Source organism: Hibiscus syriacus, unplaced genomic scaffold (assembly GCF_006381635.1).
Source record: "Hibiscus syriacus cultivar Baekdansim isolate YM2019G1 unplaced genomic scaffold, ASM638163v2 tig00110384_pilon, whole genome shotgun sequence".
Taxonomy (NCBI): Eukaryota; Viridiplantae; Streptophyta; class Magnoliopsida; order Malvales; family Malvaceae; genus Hibiscus; species Hibiscus syriacus.
Genome location: NW_024062715.1, coordinates 1,089,371 through 1,101,258, shown reverse-complemented (window position 1 = coordinate 1,101,258; position 11,888 = coordinate 1,089,371).

Below are 11,888 nucleotides of genomic sequence, written 5' to 3'. Positions count from 1 at the left end.
TTAAACTTTAATTAGAATTTTAAATTAGCATAATTAAACAGGTTATTAATTAGAGTCTCCACTTTAGGTTAGATTTCATCTAGACCCTTTAATTTAAGGAGTAATCTGAGTTGTCCCTCACCTAAATGCTCAAGGGACCATATCAATTATTCAATTTAATAATTGGTTAAAAATCAAGTAGTATTAATATTAGAGCCTACATTTTTAGTTTTATGCCTCTAGGTTCTTTAATTTTCATAATTTGACACTTTAAGATAGAGAAAACCTTAATCTACCTTTAGTTTTAATTACTATTAATAATAATTGTTTGATTGCTCTTATTTTTAAAACCTAAGGCAATGTTCACTTATTAGGGAGTAGTATCTTCCGTAAGTTTTTAGTTTTATGCCTCTAGGTTCTTTAATTTTCATAATTTGACACTTTAAGATAGAAAACCTTAATCTACCTTTAGTTTAATTACTATAATAAAAATTGTTTGATTGCTCTTATTTTTAAAACCTAAGGCAATGTTCACTTATTGGGTCATAGATATCTTCCGTAAGTATGCTCAGGGGGTGACTACTGGTGATTCCCAAAATAGTCGACATCCTTTTCAAGACTGCATCATATTTCTAAAATTGGGGCAATGTTCGGCTATTGGGCACAATATTGATCTCCCGCATTCATGCTAGGGGCGAATGTATTGGCTTTAATAAACGAATACCCTTTTTAGCATTGCATCTTTAATGTTTTTAAAATAGATAAAGTTCAAACTCATTATTTTCGATTCTAAATATAGGGTAATCAACTAGGTACCAATTTTTGGGTGTTGTGGGGTGCTAATCCTTCCCACGTGTAACTGACTCCCGAACCCACTTTATGGTTTTTATAGACCTAAACTTGGTATTTTGATAAAAATAAAATATTATTAAAATCACCTGGTTTTATGGTGTCCCGATCACACCTTAAAATGATGGTGGTGACTCATCTCATTTCAAAAACATTTCGAAGAAAAAATGACCAAGTCAGTACTTTTTCCCCACCTAGGCAAAAAATAGTGTTGACAGCTTGGCAACTCCGCTAGGGATGTTTTTTTAATAAATTGAGAGTCGAGCCACGAGTTGGTTACCCTATATTTAGGATTACAGAAATTATGAGTCGATCTTATTTAGTTTACATTGCATTGTGTTATTTTAAAGAAGAAAAAAGAAAAAAGATTTTTTATCTGGTTAATGCTTACACTTCTGTGAAATTTATGTTGTTGTATATACCTTTAAACCCGATCTCAATCCCGAATTATTTAAATAGAGGAAACACACACCTCGTGAGGAGCATTGGGTTTCCTTATATGGGTCTGACAAATTACTTCTGTAAACCATCCTAAGTTGCCTGTCCAGTTATCGATTTCGAGGCATGCTTTTAGTGGTGTGATTGATCGCTTGTAAATGTATATGCTAAGGAAAGCAATTATGTGCAAGTATACACAATCGAATCAAGTAATATAGGGTAAGTGAGTATCATCTTCTCAGGGATTGGTTGAAAGTTTTAAGCTTCACCACACCAGAACTAGTTGTCACAAGCTAATTCCTACTATCTTGTCAAACTAAAAGCGATTATTATAAAACAAGAAAATACTATAAAGTGATTGCAGAAAAGTTTGGTCAAGACAAAATAGATATGCAAATTATCAAAATAAAATAAAACAAAGGCAAACGTTGATTCAAATATAATTCAAACAACCTCGTATATTCAAACTTATCATAGAGACTTAGCTAATCTTTTGCATTGACAAAATTATTCTAAGTCCAAATGAATATTATGACAAGCTTAAGCTTCCCGACATGATTACTAAGTTCTTAGACGTTGTTATGGCAATACCACTCAGCGTCAACTACAACCCTTGGTTTGTCAGACTGTTGTTGTAGCAATACCTCTCAGTGTGAACTATAGTTGTTGTTTATCCTACTCTAGCATCTACCCCTTTTAGTCGATTGAAACCCACTCCTTATCTCTAAGGTAGACAACTTAGAACATCACTATCTCGTATCCATTCCATTGTTCACGTAGATCTATCTTAATTCTCTTGAATATAAGAATCACTATCTATACAAAAGGCAATCTCTCGATGCTCTTACATTGCCAGACATGTTCACCAAGACCCCATGCAATCTCTCAAAGCTCTTACAATGTCAAGGTAAAATATTCAAACAATGAACAAAACAATCATGAGCAAAAACATAATTCATCATTCATAAAACAAAAAATAATTGTCTAGGCAAAACAAAGATTAACACCAAGTAAGACAGTCATAGTGCTATCAAAAAGTCATCCAAGTATAATCGTTTAATACAACCCCAAATACGTAAAGAAATTAAGAACAAAGGAGAATGACTCCCAAAACTGGGGGCTCTGTTGTGACAATTCTGATCAGCACCGCACCTTCCTTGGTAATCAGCCTCTGTCGAGACCTGACCACCGCTCTGCTATAGTCTAGCTATGGAGGACACCAAGGAAGATCGGTTTGTAATCGGTAGGGAAGCACTGTAGTTGCACGCTCACACTTTCAGTAAAGTTCTCTCGCTTCCTCCTCTTTTTTTCTTTGGCAGCTACGGTTGGATATTTATAGAGGGGAATCTTCTAGGGTTTCGCATGATTGAAGATTCCTTAAATAACCGTTATTACTTTGTCCATACTAAAAAGGAAAGGTGGTTGGCGGGTGTCATAATTTTGAGGGTTTGCTTCCACATGAAGGAAATCGTACAGTTGGCTTGTGACATAGACAAATTTGTCATACCCGCATCACACTTTCCAGATAAACCTTGCCTTGGCGAGATAAATCTGCTCCTCACGTTCTTTAACTTCTCTATTCCATTGGCCCTTATGAATTTCGTTGTCGCGACTGAAATGTTATTCCTTCGTAAATTTACTACACATACACAATCCACAAAAACCCTTTCTCCTCAGCAGTATCAGTTAAACTAAATAAATATTATTGAAGTAAAACTTTTCCATCACAAGAAAATATAACCTAAATACAACTAAATGCAACTAAAATGTTGTGCATACTTTGTTTAGTTATTCAATAACTTAAGTGAAAAGACTAGAAATTAAGTTTTTTTACGGAGTTATCACACCCCCAAACTTAAACTATTGCTTATCCTCAAGCAATGTAAAATAACTAGAAGAAAAATAAAATTGTCATGGCAAAGTAGTGTTAAGGAAATCATATGGTTTGATATTTCAATCCTCAGAAAAAAAATGGCCTAAACATGTTTGATGGTTATATCAATCAAGTCCCTTCCCTAGTCAGGATTCCTTGCTATTGTGTGTGCGTGATTGTAATCCGTCTATGCATTAAGGTAATTAGAAAACTTAAAGTAAGTGCTTCTGGTTTGTCAAGGCATCAAATTATTTGCCAGGCTTAGTTTATGCTCCTAGTTATTTATAAACTTTCTTTCTCTTTTTTTATATGGGGAGTTAGCTCATCACACATACCTTCCCACACTCTAGGTAAAAGGGAGCATACCTTCCACCCCAAGCTAGTCGAGTAGAGTAGTCCTGTGACTACTTTCATTCACTCATATGCCTTGGCAACTCTCAATTTCTTATGGAGTTTTTCTGTTTATGCCCTTGCAAAGAGGAGTGTCCCTTTTATTTTCAAGTTTTAAACACTAGGGAGTTCAACCTTAACCTTAAAATATTTTCGATGTCTCGGCAAGAAAAACTTCTTTCCTAAAAATTTCACTAACTACCTTAAGTAGGGACATCCTACAATCATGTTTGTAAATTTCAAAGAATCAAGCCTAGGGTTGGTTCTCTTCTTTAGACAGTCTTAACAATAATTATACCCTAGGCAATCAAATTATGCACTCATCATTGGGCATCCCTAATCCATTCCAAACAATAAACCTAACATGCTTATGTCATGACAACCAAAATTTTCAACCAAATATCATCAATTGCTTTTTAACAAAGTATGAAAAATATAGTACAATACCTCCCCCAAACTTGAGGGATGCATTATCCTCAATGCATGAGAAATTAAACTACATGAATCTATATGCAAATGCTAAAAAAGAAAAATTTAAATGCGAGCTTACTGTGGTGGTGTGGCTTGACTGGACGCCCTCGTTCGACGTTGTTTTGGTAGAGGGGGACTCTCAGATCCCGAGTCTATTGCTGCTATCATCGAGGGTGATGGCTGAAGGAACGACCTGTCGTTCGCTTGATGTGTCTCTTGCTGCTCGAGGCTCGTACTGGTGTTGGTTAGTCTGTGGTAGGAGTGGACTGTGCAGGTACTGGAGCTTGGCTTTGAGCTGTTTCGGGGACTGGATTTTCTTGACGGATAGGTGACTGGATTGGAGCTTGCTAGAGTTTCGTCGGGGCTGGAGTGAAATCTTTATTAGTGAAGAAGTTGAGTGGAATCTCTTGAGTGCTTTCAGAGGTTGAGAAGGATGAGGACCTGAGGAACTCGTCTATGTAGCCATGGCCTTCCTCTGGTACATGCGAGACATGGGTGGCCAGTGGTGGCACATCTGTGGGTACTTCTGGGGGAATTTGATGTTGAGGCGTGGAATGTAACATTGTGCTTCAGAATGACGTTGGGGAAGGACGGGATATTATCAGTTGTGATCGGGAGTAACTTCTTGAAAAAGACGTTAAGTTGTGTGTCCCGTGCCTTGACATACTCAAAGAAGATCTCCATGAATCTCAAGGTGCTCGATCTTCTCACACGTTTATCAAGTATACATGACCAATGTTGCCATTCTGGTCACGACAACAAATTTTTCTCCCATCTCCAGACCTTAATACGGGACATTATCATCGAAACTCATCAGTTCTGGTACTTTCATTTTGGTGATACCCACCTTGGATTTGATGAAATCCTCAAACGGCTCCTCGGGGACCTTCTTTTTCCTACATAGAGTAGTTATCAAGTTAGGAAATAAGAGATTACCCCGGTTTCTTTAAACGCACTCATGGATTTTCTCGAAGATGAGTTCTCCAACATCAAACTTTCTCCCGTATATTATCGAGTGTAAAAACATCAGTCTTTTCACGAGCACAATTGTCTTATGAGATGTTAGCATGAGTTTACCCTTGAGAAAATGATTCCATAACTTTACAATTGGTTTAAGGGCTCGTCGATCGACTCTCTTCCTTGTTGGCACATTCTCCTCGAACTTAGCCCACCCGAAATAAAGATCTTCAAGTACGCTTTCGTAGGTTTCCTGGTCTTTCTTAGCCACAAATTTCTTATGATGCTCCTCCACTTCCCCCAACTTGAAGTATCTGTTGAGTGACGAAGGGGAAAATCGAATGAGCTTCCCTCGGATATACACCTTGTGGTTGGATACGTCTTCGAGATGGGTGTAGAATTCTCTTACCATTGCTGGTGATATAACTTTGGAGTGGCGAGAAAACTTCTCCCAGTTGTGCTTCTGAATCACTTCTATGACCTCCGGTCCAAATGACTCTTCATCATCTGATGGAAAGATGAACCTGTCTTCCAAATACACTTGCCGTTTTTGTAGGTTTTTGAAGCGTTCCTCGGTTTTGGCTGTTTGGAAATGCTCAAAGCTCAGTGTTGGGGCTGGGTTTTTCTTCGATATGGCCATGATACTTGTTTGGTGCAGTAAATTTAGCGACGACGATGGGGGAAATTTTGTTGAACGAAAGAAATATTTTCTTGCTGTAGAGAGAGAGAGTGAAACATGATGAAGAATATGGAGTTGAGTGTGGTTTTTCTAGAAGGTAGTGGGTGGTTTCCTTGGGGTCATTTGGTCAAAACACGATGGGAAAAGATTTGGTATTTATTATGTGATATTTGATTGGACGTAAAGTTGGGGAAAAAGATACTTTCCCTCTTTTAATTCTGTCGTCCAAATTTCTTACCTTAGGGTTTTTCTCTCTTTTCATACATGAAATAACTCCCCATGCTGCCACGTGTACTCTATATGCCTACAGTAAATAAAGAAATAAAATAAAATAAAACGAATAATGAATGCATAAAATAATTAATTTTTTTATGTACATAATTCAAATTTTAATTGCATAGGTAACGAATTTTGTTCAAGTAAGTAAGACAAACACTTGGGCATCATGTGCCGTTGATGCCGGTTTGTCTCGCATAACTGGGACTCCTTTGTATTCCTTTAGCTTTTTCCCATTCACCTTGAAAATGGAACCATCATCTCGGTTCTTGATTTCTATTGCTCCATTGTTATGAACTTGATATACAATGAACAGTCCTGACCATCGTGACTTTAGCTTGCCTGAGAATAACTTGAGATGTGAATTGTAGAGCAGTACTTGTTGTCCAGAATAAAATTGCCTAGGCAATATTTTTCTGTCATGCCATCACTTTTTTTCTCTTTCTATAGGTGGGCATTTTCGTATGCGCGTGCTCTGAATTTATCCATCTCGTTTAGTTCCAAGAGTCTTCTTTCTCCAGCAAGCTGAGCATCCATGTTTAACTTTTTGATGGCCCAGTAGGCTTTATGTTCAAGTTCCACAGGTAAATGGTATTCTTTACCGTAGACAAGTTTGAACGGGGACATTCCCAGTGGTGTCTTGAATGTTGTACGATAAGCCCATAGTGCTTCATCTAGCTTTTTTGACCAGTCCTTTCGACTTGGGTTGAACACCTTCTCAAGGATCTGCTTGATTTCTTGGTTAGACACTTTGGCTTGTCCATTAGTTTGGGGGTGGTATGCCATAGCGATCCTATGTCTCAATCCATATCGTTTCAATGCCTTTGCAATTAATTTGTTATCAAAATGTGTGCCTTCATCACTAATGATAGCTCGTGGTGTTCCAAAACGTGTGAATATGTTATTGTGCAAAACTTTGAGCACCGTTTTGGAATCATTTTTAGGTTTTGCAATGGCTTCGACCCACTTGGACACATAATCCACTGCCATTAGGATGTACAAATCTCCAAAGGATGTGGGAAAGGGTCCTATGAAGTCTATTCCCCATATGTCGAAAAGTTCAACCTCCAGAATATTTTGCCATGGCATCTCATGTTGTTTTGATATGTTTTCTATTCGTTGGCATTTATCACATGACTTGTAGAATTTATATGCATCTTTAAACAAGGTTGGCCAGTAGAATCCAGATTGTAGTACTTTCGGCGATGTTCTCATTCAACCAAAGTGTCCTCCATACGGTGACGAGTGACATTGAAGTAGAATTTCTTGGCGCTCTTCTTCTGGGTTGCATCTTCGGATTATTTGGTCTCCACATTGCTTGAATAGGAACCGTTCATCCTAGTAATATTATCGCACATCATGTCAAAACTTTTTCCGGCCATGGCTAGATAAATCGAGAGGAACAATACCACTAACAAGAAAATTAACTATGTCAGCATACCACGACACAACTGTGAAAAATAATATTTTCTCATCAGGGAAATCCTCTTGAATTTTTGTTCTTTCTTGACAATTAGATTTGTTATCTAGTTTAGACAAATGGTATGTTACTTGATTTTATGTACCCTTTTTATCCTTGATTTCTAAACCACACTCTTGTAGTAATAATATCCATCTGATTAGTCTAGGCTTTGCATTTTTTTTATTGATCAATATTTAATGGCATAATGATCTGTATGCACAATTGCCTTAGTGCCTATGAGATATGGCCTAAACTTATCAAATGTAAATACTACTGTTATAAGTTCTTTTTCAGTGGTGGTATAGTTTAATTGTACATCATTAAGAGTACGACTCGCATAGTAGATAACATGAAAGATTTTACTTTTTCGTTGCCCTAGCACTGCTCCGACTTCATAATCACTCGCATCACACATGAGCTCAAAATGTTCGTTCCAGTCAGGTGGGACAATAATTGGTGCTCTTAAAGTTTTTTCTTCAAATCTGTAAAGGCATTCAGACAATCGTTAGTAAATTTAAAATGGTTGATTTGTTGAAGTAAAAGACAAGAGTTTAGAGATTTGAGAAAAAATCTTTTATGAACCACATGTAGAAGCCTGCATATCCAAGGAAACTGGTACACTCTCACATTGGTGGGTGGGGGAAGGTTTACGATTACTTCCACCTTGGATTTATCGACTTCAATGCCTTGACATGAATTTTTGTGACGCACAATATTCCTTGGGTTACCATAAAATGGCATTTCTCCCAATTTAATACTAGGTTGGCTTCTTCACATCGTTTCAGTACCTTGGATAAATTACAGAGACATCGATTGAAATCGTCACCTAAGACGGATAATTCATCCATAAATATTTCCATACACTCTTCCACCATATCTAAAAAGATGGCCATCATGCAATCTTTGGAAGGTAGCTGGAGCGTTACACAGCCCAAACGACATTCATCTAAATGCGTAGGTACCATATGGGCATATGAAAGTAGTATTCTTTTGATCCTCCGGTGCTATGGCTATTTGATTGTATTATGAGTATCCATCGAGGAAGTAATAAAATGTTTTTCCCGCTAACCTATCGAGCATTTGGTCTATAAAAGGGTGGGGAAAATGGTCTTTCTTTGTGGCTTTATTAAACTTCTTGTAATCCATAGATATTCGCCAGCCCGTGACTATTCTAGTAGTGAGGAGCTCGTCATGTTCGCTTCTAATCACAGTTACACCACCCTTATTTGGCACACACTGCATCGGGCTGACCCATGAATTATCGAATATAGGGTAAATCACTCCCACATCCAACCATTTTATAATTTCCTTAATGACTACCTTCTTTATGATCGGGTTGAGTCTTCTTTGGGGTTCTATCGAAGTACTATGGATATCTTCTAGATTGATCTTGTAGATGCATATGGTAGGGCTAATTCCCTTCAATTTTGCCATTGTCCATCCGAGAGCTTTTTTGTGCTGTGATAAAACATTCAACAAACTATTCTCCTATTCGAATGGTAGATTGGCAGAGATTATCACTGGTAAAGTTTCATTACTTCCTAGGTATGCATACTTCAAATGTGATGGAAAAGTTTTAAGTTCCAATTTGGGTGCATGTTGTAGGGATGATTTTGGAGAATTAACTTCATCGAAATCTAAGGGTTCGAATTTCATACCTGATCTATTATGAAAGAGCCTCGATTGTTCCTTTGACTTTCCTTCGTGTTATGCATTGGTGTCATTTTCAGGGAACCCATTGTGTGCTTTATTCATATTAATGTTGTCAGGGCCATAACTCTCAGAATCATCTTCTGACAATAATTTGCCTGGGCCAAGGTTGTCTTGTTTGTGCACCATAATTATAGGGTCATGGCACAAAGTGTTGTATTCTTCTAGCTCTATAGGTTCATCGTGGGTAAGAATTTCCTTTTCTTCATCTTCTATTGAACTTACTTCTCTGATGCATTGGCATTCTTCTGAGTCGTCCACATATTTCATGGAATTGAAGACATTGATTGTGACACTTTGTTCTCCTACGCGCATTGTGAATTCTCCTTTTTCGTAGTCTATTAGGATTCTTCCAGTGGCTAAAAAGGGACGTCCTAGGATGATGGGTGCATTTTCATCGACTTCACAGTCCAATATGAGGAAATCAACTGGAAATACAAACTTTTCTACCTTTACTATGACATCTTATATTCTGCCGTTAGGTCGCACTAAGACCGATCGGCCAGCTGTAAGATAACTGTGGTAGCACAAGCGTGATATCCCTCTAGCTTCATAAATTTGGACTTTGGTATTAAGTTTACACTTGATCCCAAATCAACAAGTCCTACAAAGTTATTACCAATTGAGCATGGTATTATAAAATTACAGGGTCTTTTTGTTTTGGTGGGAGTTTGTTTACTGCATAGCAGATTTCTGTTGCCGTGGCAACATGTTCTACCTTCTCTTCTTTGTAACGATGTCTTTAAGAAACTTGGCATAGGAAGACATTTTTTCAATGGCTTCGAGTAAGGAAACGGTTTATACAACTGGTCCAGAACATCAACGAATTTTTGAACTGGATGTCATCATTATGTTTCTTCAATCGTTAAGGAAAGGTGGTAGAGGTCTCTCATTTTCTGCCGATGGTGCTGAGGAATCTCTGGCCTTGACCATGAATTTCTCATTATCTAGATGATATTTTTCTGAACCTTTATCTTTTTTCTTCTCCATTTTCAGCTCGATCATATGGTTGTTGTGCCATGGCGAGAACTGTTTAGGTGTTCTCCCTCAAACTTATCGTTTTGGTTTACCTGTGTTCCACTCCTTAGTTTAAGTACATGTATTGCTCCCTTCTGTGATGTTTAGTGATTTCAGTATCACTAGGGAGATTTCCTTGTGGGCGAAAATGTAATGCCGTAGCAATTTGTCTTACTTGATTCTCTAATGCTCTTAGAGATGAACTATGGCTTTGCAAAAGTGTAGCTTGGCTTTGTAACAAATTTCCTTGGTTTTTAATTATTACAGAATGCTCGTGCATCAGGTATTTATTGAAGCCATGAAATCTTTTGTCGAGGCCATAAATTCCTATATGACAACTCCAAGGAGTTAGTATTGGAATTAGTATTAGAGGAAGAAGCTGTACCTTTATTATTTTGCCAGGGCTGCTGATGATGCTGATTCTGAAAATGTTGATGGTCTGAATTATTCTGTTGTGTCCTATTGTAAATTGCTTCTTTATTGTTACTGTTCCCTTGATTACTCCATGAAAAGTTCGGATGTTGTCTCTAATCAAGATTATTTGTGTTAGAATAGGGGCTATTATTACTTCGGTTGTAATTACCCACAAAATTGGTGGATTCATGATTTTCCGGACATTCACTCTCATGATGGTTGTCGTGACAAAAAATGCATGCGTTATTGGTCACCATGACTTCTCTTACCTTAATAGGACACTGCAAAATTTTCAACATATTAGTTATGGCAGAAAGTTGAGCCACTACCGAATCTTTACCATCTATTTGATATGCTCCAGATATTTTTCTACCGGTTCCCAATCTTGTATTTGGGAATTGATAATCATTATTTGTTATCCTGTCGAGGATATCAAAAGCTTCATCGGGTGATTTATCAAGTAAGCTTCCATTTGTTGAGGCATCTAACATCATTCGAGTTGGAGTATTAAATCCGTTGTAAAACATTACTACTTGAGTCCAGTCATGAAACCCATGGTTGACACATTTGCAAAGTAAACGTTTCTATTTATCCCCATATTCGTTCATTAATTCATCGTCTTCTTGGTGAAAACTTGCAATATCATTGCAGAGCTGGGTATTCATATTGGGAGGATTGTATTTGAGTATGAAACTCTTGCATAAATCTTCCCATGACTCCATTGAGCCTGAAGGAACTCCACTGAGCCAAGCTCTCGCTCTATCGCGTAGGGAATAAGGGAAAAGTCTTAGTTTAAGCACATCTTCATGCACTCCTTGTTGTCGGAAAGAATTGCATACTTCCAGGAAGGCATGAATATGCTATCTAGCATCCTCATTAGGTGAACCACCAAATTGGCCGATAGAATTTAACATATTAAACATCATTGGTTTAAGCTCAAAATGAGTTGCTTGTATTTTAGGTGCCATAATGCTTGGATTGAGGTCATCAAGAATTGGATTCAAATGGTCTCATATCGCTCTTGGTCTTACAACTGGAAGATTAATTGCTACATCAGGATCATCGTGATCTCCCATGTTGCCTTGTAATTGTAGTTAGTTTAAATATTCTTTGGTTCGTTGGTCAACTTGCCAAAAATATGTTAGACTAGATAAATATAAGGTGACAAGAAAAAGTTGTTATAGCTAATAAAAATTTGGTAAGTTGCCAATCCCTGGCAACGGCGCCAAAAACTTGATAGCTTGTAAATGTATATGCTAAGGCATGCAATTCTGTGCAAGTATACACATCGAATCAAGAAAATAGGGTAAGTGAGTATCGTCTTCAGGGATTGGTTGAAAGTTTTTGTTTCACCACAACCAGAACTAGTTGTC